At 34.3% G+C, this 6,630-nt stretch overlaps 1 long non-coding RNA gene across 1 annotated transcript in view; it reads right to left on the bottom strand.

Moving 5' to 3' along the window:
• LOC110267432 overlaps window positions 1-6,630 on the bottom strand; it is a 26,294-nt gene that overhangs the window by 8,392 nt on the left and 11,272 nt on the right. The window lies entirely within an intron of this gene.

Genomic DNA, 6,630 nt, shown 5'->3' with positions numbered 1-6,630 from the left:
GAGGAGGAATCCACCACCACTGAGTTTTGAGACTTGAATTCCCAAAAAATAGTGCAAATGCCCTATATCTTTGAGAGCAAATCCAATGTTGAGCCGCTGAATTACTTGATCAATTTCAATTTTAGAACTCCCCGTAATGATGATATCATCCACATACACCAGGATAAAGGTTCTTGATCCATTTGAGAATTTTGAGAATACTGAAACATCAGATTTTTTGGTAGTGAATCCTAAATGATGCAGAGCAGTGGAGAGTTTTTGATACCAAGCCTTAGGTGTTTGCTTTAACCCATATAGACCCTCTGTGAGCTTGCATACCAAGTTGTGATTACCAATCTCAAACCCTTGTGGTTATTTCATGTACACATCTTCACTCAAATCACCATGCAAAAATGCATTGTTAACATCCAACTGCCTAATACTCCATTCCATTGCGAGTGCTACTGTTAGAATCACTCTGATTGTCATTAAGGTTGGTTTTACTACTGTACTGTAGGTTTCAGTGTAATTAGACCCTGGTTTTTAAGAGAATCCCTGAGCCACTAATTGTGCTTTATGCTTTTGTAGAGAACCATCAGCATTGTATTTCACTCTGAAGACCCATTTGCTTCCAATAACTTTCTTTTTTGGTGGCGGTGGCACCAATCTCCATGTTTGGTTTCTCATTAGTGCTTCGTACTTAGCATTCATGGCTTGCCTCCATTCGGGATGAACCAAAGCTTCCCTAACATTTCTTAGCTCAACTGCTACTTGCATAGCCCTTGGCTTGAAAATCCCATGCTTGCTTCTGGTCATCATTGGGTGAGTATTGGTAGTGCTTGTGTGTCTTGAAACTTCATTTGGTACTGCTGGCGAAACAATCTCTAGATCTAAGATGGGAATTAGAAATGGAATACTGGAGGAGGCTATAGGTATATGAGGTGCATTTACTGATATAGCAGATAGGGATAGATGTGATAGTGAATGTTGTTGTGATATGGAATTCATAGCTGGTTTTAATGTCTGAGATGTATGAGTACCTATGAGAGTTTGTGATATTAGTTAAAAGGTTTGTTGCTGCTGAGGTCTTGCTTATGAATTTGAAATAGACATCCTTGACTGATTTGGTTGAGAGAAGTTCATAGCTGGCTATAATATCTGAGATGTAGAAGTGCCTATGAGAGTTTATGATAGTAGTTGAGAGGTTTGCTACTATTGAGGTCTGCTTGTGAATTTGAAAAAGACATCATTGACTCATTCATTTGAGATGCTTGCTGTTGAAGTGAATTTGAGAGAGGCATGCTTGACTTATTTGGACAAAAAGGTTGCTTAGTGGCTGGTTGTGCTGGTTGTGTAGGATATTGTTGAGGTTAGATCAGAAGCCTTGGTAGGAGAGGTATAGTGGGTGTAATAGAATTGACACTATTTGAAGAGTCTTCTTTGGTTGAGCAAGTTAGGAACTTGCCCTCTTTGAATGGAAATCTTTCTTCATCAAATATGACATTTTCGGTTATGATCACCTTGCCACTGCTTGTGAGACACTTGTATCCTTTATGCAACGAGCTGTAGCCAATGAACACAAAAGGAGCTGAACAAAAATCTAACTTGTGCTTGTTGTAGGATCTTAAATGAGAGTAACAAAGGCAGCCAAACACTTTGAGGCTATTGTAATTCGGTTTTCTTCCAAAAAGCTTCTCTAAAAGGGATTTGTTGTCAAGAATAGGTGTAGGTAGTTGATTGATCAGATTTAATACTGCAAAAAAAGTTTCTCCCTAATAGTTTGTAGACATACCAGCACCTGCCAACATTACTAATCCTTTCTCAACAACATGTCTGTTCTTCCTTTCAACGTTTCCATTTTGTTGACGAAAGTGAGGGGATGAAAACCTGTGTATGATTCTCTGAATCTGCAAATCTTTAGATAAGCTTGTATATTTATTAGCATTATCAGTTTAGAGTGTTTTCAATTCAGTATTCAAATGCAATTCAACTATTTGTTGAAAAGAGTTAAAAAATGATTTGAGATGAGACTTTGCTTTAATTAAGTATAACCAAGTAAATTTTGAATAGGCATCAATGAACAGAACAAAATAATAGTTTCCATTATTATCAGGGGTGAGGGCAGAATCCCAAATGTCAGAATACACTAACTATAGTGGTTCAGTATAAACAAAATTTGATGCAGAAAAGGGTAACTGATGAGATTTTTCTATACAGCATGCTTCACACACTGACTTATTTGATTCAAATTGAACATTACAGGATTGTAGTACTACAGACACTATACTATTTACTGGGTGCCCTAGCCTATTATGCCAAAGCAAGAACTTATCTTTTCTACACAATGTTGTGACATATGCAGTTGACTTTATTGAGGGTGTGAAATTGAGAAATTTATACATCTCTTTTTCAACTTCTCCATGTATAACGACTTCACTGGTTTTCTGGAATTTTACACAATATTTATCAGCATAAAATTAAAAAAAGACTGTATTATCACAGCAGAACTGATAGACACTCAGCAGATTTTTGGTGATATCAGGCACATGAAGTAACTTTTGTAGGATAAACTCTCCATTGCTCAAATCAGATTTAAAATTGGATTTTCCAACAACATTGATATGCAAACCTGAGCCGTTTCCAATTATCACTTGGTTTGGTCCTTCATAAGCCTTTCCTTTCATTAGATTCTGCTGATCTGAGGTCATATGGTGCATTGCTCCTAAGTCCAAGTACCAATTTGGGTCATGAATGGTGGATGGAGTTGCAAGTAGAGCTTGAGATGGTTGAGACATTTGTGAACTTTGTGATTTTGTGATTTTTGCACATCCAATTGTGAACTAGCTCTCGGTCTAAAGTTGTTGCTTCTCTCATACCTGTGCCAGTAATTCTTGGCTATATGACCAACCTTGTCACACACTTGACAAATAGATCTTTCATTGTTTATCATTCTTCTATTATTAGTTTCACCATTTTGCATGAATCTTGAATTGTCACCATAGCTTCTTTGCACAAAACTTTGATTATCATTCTATCTTGAATTGTCACCATTCCTTGCTGCATTGTTGTAGAAACCAAATCTTAAATTTTGTTGAGGATAGCCATTTTGATGGCCTCCATTGTATTGATTGTTGTAGAATATTCCATCAAACCTTCCACTATTTTGAAATTGATCACTCATAAATCTTTCACTCTGAAAATCTTTTTTGTTGTGAAACTATCCCGAATCAAATATGTTGCCATCATTGTATAAAAATCTTCCTCCTCTACTTGATCTGCCACTTCGATTTCAAAAATCACCTCCTCTATGACCTCCTCTAAATTCCTGTGCGTGTTGTGCCATGTTAGCTTGAATAAATGCCTCTGGTTTCCTAAACTTTTTCAGCATGCTCTCATGTGTTAAGAGCACTGCCTCAAGTTCACCAACTGTGATGCTCCTTGGCCTTGCAACCACTGTAGAGATTAGAGGTCCATATTCTTCTGTTAATCCGTTCAATATCGCATTCACATGATTGCTTTCTCTCATTGATTCTCCATCTGATGCTAGTGCATCTATAGTTCCCTTTAGAGCAAGTACATACTCGTTCACTGAGTTCCCAATTTTGATGCAGCTGAGTTTGTTCCTCAATCGTATGATTTTTTCCTTGATTTGAGAGGTGAAATGATCATTAAATGCTTCCACACCTCATATGCATATATACACCCTACCATTCTAGTTGTGAAAGGTTTTATCATTGATGCGAGAAGCCATGATTTCAGCAAGGCGTCTTGTCTTTTCCACACTGAAAACTTTGGATTCACTTCTCCATTTTCTTTGAATCTTATCGGTATTCCTTTGCCTGTGATGTGATGCAGCAAATTATGTCTTTCAATGGTGGATTTAGTCTGATCTTTTCATTGCAGAAAATTATTTTTGTCAAGCTTCATCGAAATCGGAGAGGAAGAGAAATTTGATTGTGCAGCTTGTTCTTCAACCATGGTTGTCGATGGCTCTGATACCATGAAAGGTACCAGGTCTAAAAGGCTTGATATTCACGGCCTATCACGGCCTCCGGCCCAATTTCCACAACAATTCAAGCATCATATTCAATCATACCACAACATTCATATCCAATTTCATCCACATGACCATATATTGCTCAACAAGCACACAATTCTCATAATCATATTAAATCACAATTCATCATCAACATACATCATTTAACGCTATCCTAGGGTAATTAACCTAGGTGTTCATATAGTGTTACACAGTGCCTATTCAAAATTAAGACCCGTATCTTAATGACGGCGATTTTTCAACACTTAGATTTTTGCTCCGGATGGATCCAAGCTATAACCAATTCACTAACTTCTGCCAAGCGCTCCGCAATCAACCCAAGTGTCTAAATTCACACCAATATCAACCAAGCATCCAAGCTCTCAACAATTAAGCTATTCACAACAAAATTTACAATTTTCTCAATCTAGGATTATTAATTAAAATTAGAGATAATGAAGGGATTAGGCTTTTTTACATTAACCCACTGAATTTAATGAGAAAAATCACCAAGAATACAAGTTAGAGAACTCATATAACATCAAAATCACCAAAAATCCTCAATACCTAAGCTCAAAACATGAAATTAGATTTGAATGAGAAACTGGAGTTGAAATTTCGAGTTACTCATCAAACTAATCGATAGAATTGAAAAGGATGAGATAAATTTCGCGTGGTCGTAAACGACTCGTCAATCGAAACTTTTCGTTAATCGGAGTTTCGGAACAAAAGTTATAACCAAATGAAGATGATGGAGCTAGGATTTTTCTTCTCCCTTTTCTCTCTTCTCTCTCAACATGCTCTTTCTCACTCTCAAAGCTAAAATGAGAGTGAATGAGCTAAATTGGTTAATGAAAAGGCTTATATATCATGGCCTTGGCCCAAATATGGCTCAACTCAAGTTCTTAGCCCTTTGGCCAAATTTTGACCAAAAGTGGGTATATATATGGGGCTTGAGCCCACTTGGGCCAGTTCACTTGTTTTAGCCACTTGGCTCAATTTTTCAAATTATAAATATTAAATTCATAATTTTTTTTACTCTCATTTAATTTATTTATTAATTATTAATTATTAGTTAATTATTTATCATTTATCTGGTTTACATACTCATTGAGGCAAGGAGCCATGTGGTTAAAGCAAGATCATTCTAGCGGCATTTTTTTATCGACGGCAGATTTTTCAATCGTATCAATTGTAGCTGCATCAACGCTCTTTGAATTATAAGGAGTAGACCACTTATATTTGCCCATTTTAGATGATGGTGCCAAAGATGAAATTTCATGAGAATAAGAATACGAGATAACATTATGAATTCCAATTGATCGGAAATTGAATGATTTGTATATTTTAAATTAAAACTTTGGTATATACTTTTTAAACTACTACGAACAGGGTTAAGTTACTAATTTGTACGAGCCAATGACTCTTTCATGTCACTGTTATATTGAAATCAAACTATTTATTTTTTAATTAATTAAAAATAGATCTATTATCGAGAACAGTTTATCTAACTAGCTGCCGCAGGAGTAGTGTAGTTGATTGAAAATAACATTAATTTAAATTTTACAAAATGAAAAAATAATACTTAATTTTTCACATGTTGGATTGAAAAAAAATGCACCAATTCCTCTCTCCAATAATCAAATGGTTAAGTCATACTCAGATGTGTTTTATAGAAAAACAAATTAAATGAAAATTATATTATCTTCAATACATCCAATATGTCGCATTATTACATAATTGATAAGGAATCTTGAGGAATTTCATTCTGTTCCTATTATTAGGGATCATAATGATTATTAATGAATGTTATGCTACGTATACACTAAAATCAGCAACTAAAATCAGCTACTAATATAAAATATATGTTGAAATATAAATACACATTAAAAATAAATTAAATCACACATATATTTATATACAAATATATTAGTGGCTGATTTTAGTGGTTGATTTTGGTGTACAAATAGCATTTTCCTATAGTAAAATATGGGATATACCTTTCTAATTGGGTATCTAATTAAGAAAACCATATGTATAGTAAGTATATATTAAGGCTAATATTGTTGGATTTTAATGACAATTAAAACGATCCTCCCTCAGCTCTGTGCTATATGTTGACATCTCACCTTGAGTACGACCTTCCCAACCATAAAAGAAACACAAAATTGAAATGTTGCTTCCCATGCAAAATACCTTGACAAAATCACTATACACCACCACCACTACCTTCTCTGAGTTTTATATTCATTAATTCTCTTTTTCCTCTTTTGGCGGATACATTATTATTGATCATATATGGGAAACCTTAATTTATATACATAGCATTTATTTAATTCTATAATATAATATAGCACTTTTAGGATTCTAATTTTGTCATGTACGTTAGTCTAAATATAAAACTACTTGTCCTAAAATTTTAAGTAGATACCTGAAGAAATGAAATTTTAAGTAGATATGAAAAAATGAGTAAATAGTTATATCTCTAATACATATTTTCATACAAGATTTTTTTTTGAGTTTGTATAATTTTTTATGGGATTTTTTTTTCTTTACACAATTTTTTTTTCTATTAACAAAGATTGAATTTTTAATATTTTTGTTAAAAATTTTAA

Source organism: Arachis ipaensis, chromosome B02 (genome assembly GCF_000816755.2).
Source record: "Arachis ipaensis cultivar K30076 chromosome B02, Araip1.1, whole genome shotgun sequence".
Classification (NCBI taxonomy): domain Eukaryota; kingdom Viridiplantae; phylum Streptophyta; class Magnoliopsida; order Fabales; family Fabaceae; genus Arachis; species Arachis ipaensis.
The sequence above is the reverse complement of the archived record's forward strand: the minus strand, read 5'-3'. Positions and strand labels throughout refer to the sequence as shown.